Raw genomic sequence first — 11862 nt, 5'->3', positions numbered from 1 at the left:
AGGATGCATTATCATCTTGAAAAATGATGTCATCATCCCCAAACATCCTTTCAACTGATGGGATAAGAAAACTGTCCAAAATATCAATGTAAACTTGGGCATTTATTGAAGATGTAATGACAGCCATCTCCCCAGTGCCTTTACCTGACATGCAGCCCCATATCATCAATGACTGAGGAAATTTGCATGTTCTCTTCATGCAGTCATCTTTATAAATCTCATTGGAACGGCACCAAACAAAAGTTCCAGCATCATCACCTTGCGCAATGCAGATTCGCGATTCATCACTGAATATGACTTTCATCCAGTCATCCACAGTCCACGATTGCTTTTCCTTAGCCCATTGTAACCTTCTTTTTTTCGGTTTAGGTGTTAATGATGGCTTATGTTTAGCTTTTCTGTATGTAAATCCCATTTCCTTTAGGCGGTTTCTTACAGTTCGGTCACAGACATTGACTCCAGTTTCCTCCCATTCATTCATCATTTGTTTTTTTGTGCATTTCCTGTTTCGGAGACATATTGCTTTAAGTTTCCGGTCTTGAAGATTGATGTCTTCCTTGGTCTACCAGTATGTTTGCCTTTAACAACCTTCCCATGTTGTTTGTATTTGGTCCAGATTTTAGACACAGCTGACTGTGAACAACCAACAGCTTTTGCAACATTGCGTGATGATTTACCTTCTTTTAAGAGTTTGATAATCCTCTCCTTTGTTTCAATTGACATCCCTCGTGTTGGAGCCATGATTAATGTCAGTCCACTTGGTGCAACAGCTCTCCAAGGTGTGATCATTCCTTTTTAGATGCAGACTAACGAGCAGATCTAATTTGACGCAGGTGTTAATTTTGGAAATGAAAATTTACAGGGCGATTCCATAATTTTTTCCTCAGAATTGAGTGATTCCATAATTTTTTCCCTCTGCTTGATCTGAAAAAAATTACCCTTACTGAGTACCACATTTTTAATCTTGATTTCTTTCAGTGTTTCTTAAAGCCCTAAAGTTGCCATATGAAATGACTTTAGTTTTGTGCCATGTCTGTGATCTGCTTTTTTTCAACAACATTAAACAACTGAAAGAACATCCTCAGAGCCCGGTGATTCCATAATTTTTGCCAGGGGTTGTAGCTTTGTGCAATCCTTACCCAACCCCCACCCATTCCAAGAAAATGATAAACTTTTCAATAACCCATAAAAAATGCCAATATGATTATTCATATTGATGTGAGAACTGCGTTTGTTTATAAAAAAAAAACCATAAAACAGTATCATTACATAGATTTACACTACAAAAGACAAAAGTTACAAATCCTCCCCCCAGAATTGTTACATGTCCGCTTATCTTTTTTTTGTCTATACCATATAGAACAGACAAATGGAAGAGATTTATTATGCTTTGCGCATATAGAGCCATCATATTTTGCAGCGCTTTACAATCATCGCTGTCCCCACTGGGGCTCACAATCTAGATCCCCTGTCACTCTCTTTGGAGTGTGGGCGGAAACTCACAGGGAGAACACACAAACTTCTTGCAGATAAACTAAATTAACATCTTGTTTCAAACAGAAGTAGAGGGGCCCCATTGATTTATACGGGGGTCCGTGTACTGTATAATTTTTAGAACTGAGAAAAAAAATTAGCCCTGAATGCAGAACTCTACCATTCTAAAAATAAACTACAAGTAACCAGATGGCCTCCTTATAAATTAATGATCCCCCCACTTGCATTTGAACCAGGAATGCACAGGATGCTAATGCCATTTATCTGGGGTTTGTTGGTTCTAAAATGAAAAGATAAACGGACATGTGAACAGAGCCTTATTAATGTACTTGGCATTTATTATGCTCTGCAACATTAGCAAAAAACCCTTAAAGATCAGGTTTTATTAGGTTTCCTAATCTCAGGAATTGCAGCACGTTGGGAAATCTTTGTCCCAACCAGACTTGCATTTCTGCTTTTCTACATCCATAGTCTGCTGAGGAGGTAGTGTTAGTTCTACGGTGTCACTTGTCCAACCATCTCTTTAATACACTATTGAATGCATCTTTAGGCACATCGACACTGCCGATTTTCCTCATTTTTTTCTTGCCTTCAGCTTGTCTTTTCAGCAGCTTCATCTTCCTTGTGATATCGCCGCCATACTGCCAAAATACGAGTGATACAAGATATCAATATTCTATGAAAAGATTGGTGTATGAAGATTTTAAAATATTCTAAGGTTTAGTACTTCGGGGGCATCATTAATAAACCGGAGAGCTTCTGCATGGTTGGTGGAGTGCCTCTGCCGTAAGATGTAGTAACGGCAGAGTCAATAACAGTGGAAATAACAGACTAAGTACTGTTAAGCCTCATTCAGACGTCCATGTTACACGTACGTGTGTGTGTTTTTCATGGATAGGCTATATTGGGTACGTGTTCTATGATGCTTTTCACCTGTCCAAGTTTTTTATGGCAGCATGGATGAATATAAGTCTTTGGGTTCATGAAAAACACATACAGCACATGGATTGTGTCTGTGTACTATCCGTATATAAGACTGCATTGTATAGGAGGAACTTTGTCATTTATTTTCTTAATTCATCCGTGAAAATCCCCAATGGTAAAAACAGACACACTGAAGATACTGGTACCTTTTTTTCATATACGTGTTTAAACATGGACGGGTCAATGAGGCCTAAGGGGAATCGGGCAGCGAGTATCAGGCACTGACTGTATGACTCGGAAATGCTGTGACGTTTTGGAAAATAACAATTTAAAAGCTGCCGGTCAAAAAGTTGCATGTAAGACTAGTCGGACAGGAAGGTCCCGGCAGCTTCTCCCTGCACTCGCGTACACGGAGGGACCTGTGAGTCGCTGGTAGCGGGCGGGAGAATTTGCTGGGGACTGGTCTTTTTGACTAGTCTATAGCGCGTCTCGGTCCCCGGCGGCTTTTAGACTGTTTTTCTCTAAAACGCTGCGGTGTTTGAAAGTCAAACATACCTGGCTGAGAATATACAGCCAGTGCCTGATGCATGATGTCCATGTCTGCTGTCACGTTCCCTTTAAAGCAAAATGTATCACTTATAATATTTTAATAATTACAAAACAGATTTTTTACATGATTATGGAGGTAACCATCTTAACTGAACATTTGTTAGCTGCATTAAGGCTATGTGCCCACGATGCAGAAATGCAGCATATTTTTTACGCTTCTCCCTGGCGGGAAAAATGCATGCGGTTTTTACATCATTTTTCCCGGCAGGTAGAAGCGTTTGTCAAGCTTCTTTGCATGCATTTCTGCATGCGGGTTATCAAGCGCTTTTCCAAGCGATTTTAGCATCACTTGGAAAAGTGCTTGACAACTTGTTCACACTATATAAATCCATGCAACCGGCATGGATTTTATACAGTGTGACCAAGTTAGTTAAAAAAAAAAAAAAAAAAGTTTATACTCACCTTCCGATGTCCTCCCAGTGTTTTCGCTGCTCCGTCCGGTCTCTTGCACTGCTCTCGGCGTTGTGAAGGACCTACCATGATGTCACTGAGTCATGGACATGCTTAATGGACATGCTGCGGATTTTTGAGCGCAGCACAAACGCTGTGGAAAAATCAGCAGCATGGGCATTGACATTGTGGCTTGTCATTGGGGACCATGGGGGACGGATTACCTAGCGTTTTTTAAGCGGTTTCGCTGCGGAAATTCCGCGGCAGAAACGCTTGAAAAACGCATAGTGGGCACGCAGCCTTAGAGGTATTCTTTACCGCATGATATGAAGGTAATCCAGCTCAACGAACTGTGAATGCTTTTATTCACACAAATTGCATAACAAAGGACAGGATCAGCAGTACAGCTAGGAGAAATGCGTCAACTGTTTTCGGGTGACAGCCCACCACCAGTCAATAAGGGTGGGCTGTCACCCGAAATGCGTTTGTCACATTTCTCCTAACTACTGCTGATCCTGCCTCTGTTATGCACTTTGTGAATAAAAGCCTATTCACGGTACGTTGATCTGAATTACCTTCATTTTATGACTGTGCTATGCCACAACGTGATGTTTCCGTGCTCTGAACACTTTCAAGATGTTCCCTACGGTGAGCTGGATCCAATATTGCTTCTATATGTTACCCCAGCCACATGAACTATTCCTAAAGCATTCACTAAAATCTTGTTATCTTGCAGGCCTCATGTGCTCATGTTCTGTTATGATCACAAATAATCCTAGAATTACTTACAACTAATATTACCATTGTGGGTCCCTTCTTGCAATTGCTTTTAAGCAAAAAGCTGAAAAGGAGGAGGGTTGTTCGGGACTAACATCTCTAACAGTGCGGTGGCTCACTGGGTAATAAAGGGGTTAGGGCCAGCTTGGTATTATCAGCTGGCCTAAGCCCAAAGTTCATGGGGTCACGCCAATATTAGACATGACCGCCATGAATTTCTAGTAAAGTAATTAAAAAAAACACAACACCCAGAATAAAGTCCTTTAATTGAAATAAACACACAATTTTTTAATGTTCTAAATTAAACCATACTTACCATCACGCCCATTCCAGCTGAAGCCAATGTCTTCTGCAATAAAAGTAAAATAATAAACCAACATCATCCTTACCTTTCCATGGTTCCCAGGATGGCTCCAGCTCTGCTACATTCACATGACAGGCTGGATCGCAGCCGAAAGTTGCCATCCAGCTTGCTATGCCGCAGACACTGAGAAGCGCAGGCATGCTTGCGCTCCTCAGTGTCTGCCTGTGACGGCATCCAGATGAGCCGAGGTCATGTCCAATGAACTCGGCTCACCTCATGCACGTCACTGACAGCGTGGGAAAATTCTCCTGTGCTTGCAGTGAGCATGAGAGAATGTAGCAGAGCTGGAGCCGTCCTGGGAATCATGGAAAGGTAAGGATGATGTTGGTTTATTATTTTACTTTTATTGCAGAAGACAATGGCTTCAGCTGGAATGGGCGTGATGGTAAGTATAGTTTAATTTAGAACAATAAAGAATTGTGTGTTTATTTCAATTAAAGGACTTTATTCTGGGTGTTTGTGTTTTTTTTTAACTTTAACTATGGGGTTAGTAATGGGGGGTGTCTTTTAGACGCCTCTCCATTACTAACCTGGGCTTGATGTCAGCTGGCATTATAAGCTGACATCAACCCCAGCCCTATTACCCCACTGCCATCGCTACAGGGAAGTGGGAAGAGCGAGGCTAAGTGCCAGAATTGGCGCATCCTATGGATGCACCATTTCTGGGGCGGCTGACGGCTGGTGTTTCTAGCCTGGGAGGGGGCCAATATTCATGGCACCCTTCCTGGGCTATTAATATCAGCCCCCAGCTGTCTGCCTAGCCTTTGCTAGCTATTAAAATAGGGGGGACCCCACATAATTTTTTGGGGGGTCCCCCATTTTAATAGCTAGTAAAGGCTAGGTATTCAGCTGGGGGCTGATATTAGTAGCCTGGGAAGCTCAGTGGGTATTACCCCCTTCCCAGGCTTCAAACATCTGCCCCAGCCATCTGCTTAACCTCCGCTAGAGACTAAAATTACGGGGAACCCCACACCAATTTTTTTTTTAAGAAATCCTTTATTTTAGCACTAAATGACAAGTACAGTAATCAACACTATCACTGTACTTCTTATATATGTGACTGACATGTTTCTATCTATCTAATCTATGTGTGATGCTTTATTCTTTCTGTTCTAAATTGTCGGGTACCGAAGCTGAATTGCCGGCCGGCTTTTTTAAAGAGACGGTGCATGAAAACACTATTATTTTTTTAAATAAATCCTTTAACACTAAATGACAAGTACAGTAATCAACACTATCACTGTACTTATTATATATGTGACTGACATGTTTCTATCTATCTAATCTATGTGTGATGCTCTATTCTTTCTGTTCTAAATTGTCGGGTACCGGTGTATGCCGCTGCTGAATTGCTGGCTTTTCATGTAATACATTCTACATTATTCTTAGTTGTTTTCCTTCATGTAGAATTAACCTACAAGGAAAGAAAGGGTTTATTTTCATTCCGATATTTGTGTCACATTGACTTGCATTGGTTTCCGGTATCGGAATCGGCGATATCCGATATTTTTTGGATATTGGTCCGATCCAATCCGATCCGATATTTCCCGATATCGGAAGGTATCGCTCAACACTAGCCATCAATGAAGGTGCTAGGAAAGATGGCTGCCAGTCCTCGGCAGAGATGGACGGATGTGTGCATGATTCACGGAATGAAATGCAGATAGATGAACAGGAGGTCATATACAGATTATATTGGTCTGGCACCTTTCACTGACATAGGTGCTGTATCCGTTGTAAGGCAGCACTAGTCATCATAATGGGGAATACTCGCTTCGCTGCGACAATCAATGCACACGGGCAATGTCTTTCCATTTTTAAACAATGCTCAGCAGTTTATTACTTCTTAAACCACAGTTCACACAGTCCATCTTAGTCCGCCACCGGCATGTTTACACACTTAACATCCGGGAGTCTCTCAAGTAGCAGACAGGCCCAAGTGGCTCCAGTAACAGCCTTCAGCAAGGTAATAAAATAGCAATGTCCATATTAATGTCCATATAACACAGGGTATTACCTTTGCCGGGTTTAGCTGTCTCAGTCCATTACTCCGCCACCACTGTGGCTTTGCGGCTTCCCAGGTAGGGGTCTCCAGCCGTCGTTCCCTCAAAGGCCACTGACATCCACACAGGATCCAGGCTCTGCCTTTCAGGACTCTTACTCGAGCCTCTGCCTTCCAAGGCCACTAGCATCCACACAGGATCCAGGCTCTGCCTTTCAGGCACCAGGCTTCACTCGGCCTCACTAGGCCTCACACGGTCGGTGTCCCACACACACGGAAACAGGCCTTACGCCTCTCTCACAGAACACACCGAACACACCTGTCTCCCATCAAGCAGGGTTTATATATGCATCCCGTACACACACACACACACTGACAGGACCTTGCTGATGTCACAGTCATGTGATCAGACAGACATTCTGTGCGTGCAGGACCTGTGCTATGTCACAGTCATGTGACCAGTCACCTGAGGGGGAAGGTACATAGTCAGGTAAAACACATCCTGGACCATTACCGTAATGCCAGCAAGTCGCTGCATTACATACCCCCCCCCTCTGTTCAAACTTGTGGGGTTGAACACATAATATACACAATCACTATAACCCCCAGCTCACATAGAGACCATGTACTTTACAATTGTGCTACTCAGCCCCTGGAACATTAGTCAATGACATTAGCCCATTCCTTAGGGACCTACCATTTGTCACTGTCACTGACTTCGTCAGGTCACCTTTCCGGGTTGTAACCTTGTCAGAGCTCCCCCGCTCCCAGCGGTCAGTTGTAACCTTGTCAGGTCTCCCCCGCTCCCAGCGGTCAGTCATAATCTTGTCAGACCTCCCCCGCTCCCAGCGGTCAGTCGTAACCTCATCAGGTCTCCCCCGCTCCCAGCGGTCAGTCATACAGCGGTGTGACTCACATGCCCTGGTATCTAAGGTCTGGTTCGACTCCGTAATGTCCCGTCCTCTATTGGGTCGTTTGTATGGGCTGCTCAAACCTGAGTTACTGGAGGTCTCACTACCTCTAAACCCACGCCCACTACTCTCAGGACATCTTGAAAGGTCCCTAACTTCAGCTGTAGCTGTTCTGTTATTTAGGGGGCCCTTTCTCTGTCGGGTCTCACAATTTCTAGACGGCTGCCATCTTCTGCTGCTCAGATGATGCTGTCTATCCACTCGCAGTCTAGCGAGATTCAACTGTTCTACCTCTCGCAGGTAGGTCACTCGGTACTCCAACAGCATGCGCATATATCCCAGGCTTTCTTCTGTTCCTACAGCGGAGAATGATACCATGCCGTCTTCGTCGGGTATCCAGTCCTGACGATCATGTGGACTGCTTACTTTCACCACCCCAGACTTCTTGACCATCATCTGCATGGCTCGACCATTTCTCCCAACGAGCTTCCTCACCAGAACATGAGGCACCCGGATGACCTCTTCACGCATACTGTGAGCTTTCCTCATCAACTCCAGTTGTCTAACGGCTTGTTCCGTCTTCAACCGGAGAAACCGCTTTGTGCGAATACATCGCCAGTGCATGTCACTTAGGATAGCCACCCTCTTCACTGTGACTTCGGTCGTGGACAGGACCACCAGCTGTTTAGCTTCTGAGGTCAAGTACACCTTACAGGCTCCCACGGCCTTCTTAAACTCCTCATGCACGGACTCACTGGTGCATTCTTCCCTCAAATCCTCGGGTACATCTACAAGGCACTTGTACCGAGACGTTTCGGTCTCACCAGTGGTTTCCAGACGATCAACCAGCTCAGGTTTCAGGGGCAATTGACCTCAAGCTTCTTCACCCTGTATGCTTCCCCTGAGCTGACTCACAGCTACAAATTCACGAATTTTCGTCTTGACCACTTCCATCTCATATTTATGTGTGGTTAACACTCTCTTAGCTCTCCTCAGGTCCACCTTCTCATGGTATAAGGGAGTGAGTGCAACGTGTTCGCCCTTTTCCTTCTCCAAGAAGGCCTCGTTCACTGAGTGATACTTTGTCAGGCGACTTTTGAGCCCGGAAACTTCTTCCTCTAGCTCCGCCACTCGCCTCTCAGCGGCCCGTCTCTGAAGCTCTTCCTGCTTCAACAGCTCTTCCAGCAGCAGAGCTCTCTCAGACCTCTCCGTCTCCAATGTGCCCACTCGGCTCTCAATAGCCAGTCTCTCACGCCTCTCTTGCGTCCACTGGGTTTGTAGCAACTCCTTGAGCTGCTTGATCTCGGCTCCGACATCCACCGAACCCTCCGAGCCCACATCACTCGAGGAGGTATCTGCTTCATACCTCCCATGACCAGCGGTCAACTCCTGGCCCTGGTCTGTGGCTTTTCCGATGGACTCCTCCATCCTCTCTCGCTCAGCTTCCATCTTGCTGACTGTTTCCTTAAGGTACGTCTCCGCCTTCTGGAGAGTATCACAGGACATCTGTAGCTCCTTCACCTGAGCTTCCAGATCTAGGGTCTTTCCCCGAAGATCATCATTCTCCTCACGGGTGTCTTGCAGAGTGGTCTCAACCACTTGGCGCACTTGCCCTGCACCTGCCTTATCCTCCTCTAGTTTTTTCTTCACCTTGAGGAGATCCTCATAATCTCTCTTACTCTGTTGCAGTTCCCTACTGCGTTCACCACACTCCTTCTTGGAGTCACACAGCTCCTGGTTGAGCTGTTTGCGCAGTCATTCTAGGGTTTGTTCACGCCCAGCAACTTCATGCTGCAGCGCCTCTTTGAGGACAGACAGCTCTAACTGTACCAGGGAGAAGCGATCTTTCACCTCGCATAACTCATCTTCACACACCGCTCTGTCAATCTCTAATTGAAAAACCTCCTCCTTGATTTTGCGGCGGTCCTCCTTAATTCCATAGAACATTTCCTTCCAATGGTTAATTTCCGCGTTGCTTCCCTCCACATCTCGCTGCCAGTTCCTCATAACCTGGTATATTTTCTGCTGTTCAGATTCCAGGTTCAGCTGGTATGAGGACACGTTCCCCAGGTTTTCCCTTAGTTGCTGCACGTCACTCTGATACTGCTGCCTGATAGGCTCCAGCTCTTGGTCATGACTGGCCGCCTCCTCTTTCAGGGCTGTCAGATCCTTCTGACTCGGTACCGTACCGGAGGTTGCTACTGGCAACATCACCTCCTTTTCTATCTCTAATGGAGGATCCACACTTGAAGCAAAGGCACACAGTACTACATTCTCTTTATTTTCATTTTCAGCGAGGACTACCGGAGCAACCTTTTTGTGGCCCTTGCGCCGTCGACGACGAGAGGGGGACTCTCTCCCCTCGTCTAGCCCCTCCTGACTGAACTCACTTTTTACTTTCATAGTGTCACAGTCAGCTACGGGGTCTGTGTCACTCCCCATGGTGTTGTGGACTAACAGGTCACCTCCCACTTTGACGTCACCCCCTTCTACTGGAGTTCCCCCGTTATCAACGGTCACATTGTCATTTTTAGGAGGTACCAACCCACAACCAGTAACAATTTCCAGTTTTCTGCACTCTACGCTGTTTTGAAAATCTGCCCCTTTTAGACTCCGCCCCCTTTTTAACAAACACACCTACAGGGTAATTTTTAGAAAAAAAATCAGCAATAGTCTTAGGACTTAGTTCACAACAGCTCTTACCACTTCCCCGGGCACTCTGGGACAACACTGGCGCCCCCGGAGAGTTCATAGAATGGTCCACTGCCGCCATTCCATATGGTGCCCACAGCTCCTGTGGTTGCTGCACCATGTCCAGTTTCATGTCCAGTAGACGTTTCTCATATATGCGGTCCGACTCATCAGACCCATTTGCTGCTCCGTTCACAGCCATCGCGGTGCACTGTTCACACCAGAACTTCACCGCTCTCCCCGGAAAATTTTCGTGGCCCCGCCGAACCACAGCAAAACCGGATTTGAGTGCGACGACAACCTTCGCAACCCCGCCGAGTTGCAGCCAGATGCTTTAAACTTCGTGAGCCCCGCCGAGCCACGGCAAACCAGGTTTGAGTGCGACGCCAATCTTCGCAACCCCGCCGAGTTGCAGCCAGATGCTTTAATCCACACTCGTCCTGTGCCGTTGCCCCTAGCAACCGGGCTGCAGCTGCCCGCACTCTCGAACCATATGTAAGGCAGCACTAGTCATCATAATGGGGAATACTCGTTTTGCTGCGACAATCAATGCACACGTGCGATGTCTTTCCGTTTTTAAACAATGCTCAGCAGTTTATTACTTCATAAACCACAGTTCACACAGTCCATCTTAGTCCGCCACCGGCATGTTTCCACACTTAACATCCGGGAGTCTCTCAAGTAGCAGACAGGCCCAAGTGGCCCAAGTAACAGCCTTCAGCAAGGTAATAAAATAGCAATGTCCATATTAATGTCCATATAACACAGGGTATTACCTTTGCCGGGTTTAGCTGTCTCAGTCCATTACTCCGCCACCACTGTGGCTTTGCGGCTTCCCAGGTAGGGGTCTCCAGCCGTCGTTCCCTCAAAGGCCACTGACATCCACACAGGATCCAGGCTCTGCCTTTCAGGACTCTTACTCAAGCCTCTGCCTTCCAAGGCCACTAGCATCCACACAGGATCCAGGCTCTGCCTTTCAGGCACCAGGCTTCACTCGGCCTCACTAGGCCTCACACGGTCGGTGTCCCACACACACGGGAACAGGCCTTACGCCTCTCTCACAGAACACACCGAACACACCTGTCTCCCATCAAGCAGAGTTTATATATGCATCCCGTGCACACACACACACACTGACAGGACCTTGCTGATGTCACAGTCATGTGATCAGACAGACATTCGGTGCGTGCAGGACCTGTGCTATGTCACAGTCATGTGACCAGTCACCTGAGGGGGAAGGTACATGGTCAGGTAAAACACATCCTGGACGATTACCGTAATGCCAGCAAGTCGCTGTATTACACCGTGTACTGCCTTTTCTACAATAGTCAATTAGCACATGGCAGAAAAAATTAGCTATTTTCAGAGTTTTCCTTTACATCCATTGAAAACTAGAAAGATGGATTTATAAAAAATACACGTGCTTTACTTTTTTTTTAATACTGACTAGAATTTAACAAAAACACAAAAGGTGTTAAATCTAAAAGTTTGTTTAAATAGAGAAAGTGTTTGACAAGTTAATATATTCTTCAACCCTGCCACACAAGGCTTCAATACTTTATAACCTTAGAGACATTGCTTGATCTTCCGGCTGAGCTGTAAATTGAGAAAATCATAATCTTTGAATGGGCGTTAATATATATATATTTTTTTTTTAAATCAAAGCAGCAAAAGCACTATATATATAAGACATACAATAC

At 45.5% G+C, this 11862-nt stretch overlaps 1 pseudogene; it reads right to left on the bottom strand.

The window, feature by feature from the left end:
• Positions 1 to 1997: 1997 nt before the first annotated feature.
• The window catches only part of LOC141246302 (translation factor GUF1, mitochondrial-like), a 48696-nt pseudogene continuing 38831 nt past the window's right edge, over positions 1998 to 11862 (bottom strand).

Source organism: Phyllobates terribilis, unplaced genomic scaffold (genome assembly GCF_046119375.1).
Source record: "Phyllobates terribilis strain yellow unplaced genomic scaffold, ASM4611937v1 Scaffold_2425__1_contigs__length_132829, whole genome shotgun sequence".
NCBI classification, from domain to species: Eukaryota; Metazoa; Chordata; class Amphibia; order Anura; family Dendrobatidae; genus Phyllobates; species Phyllobates terribilis.
This window is presented reverse-complemented; position numbering and strand designations above follow the sequence as displayed.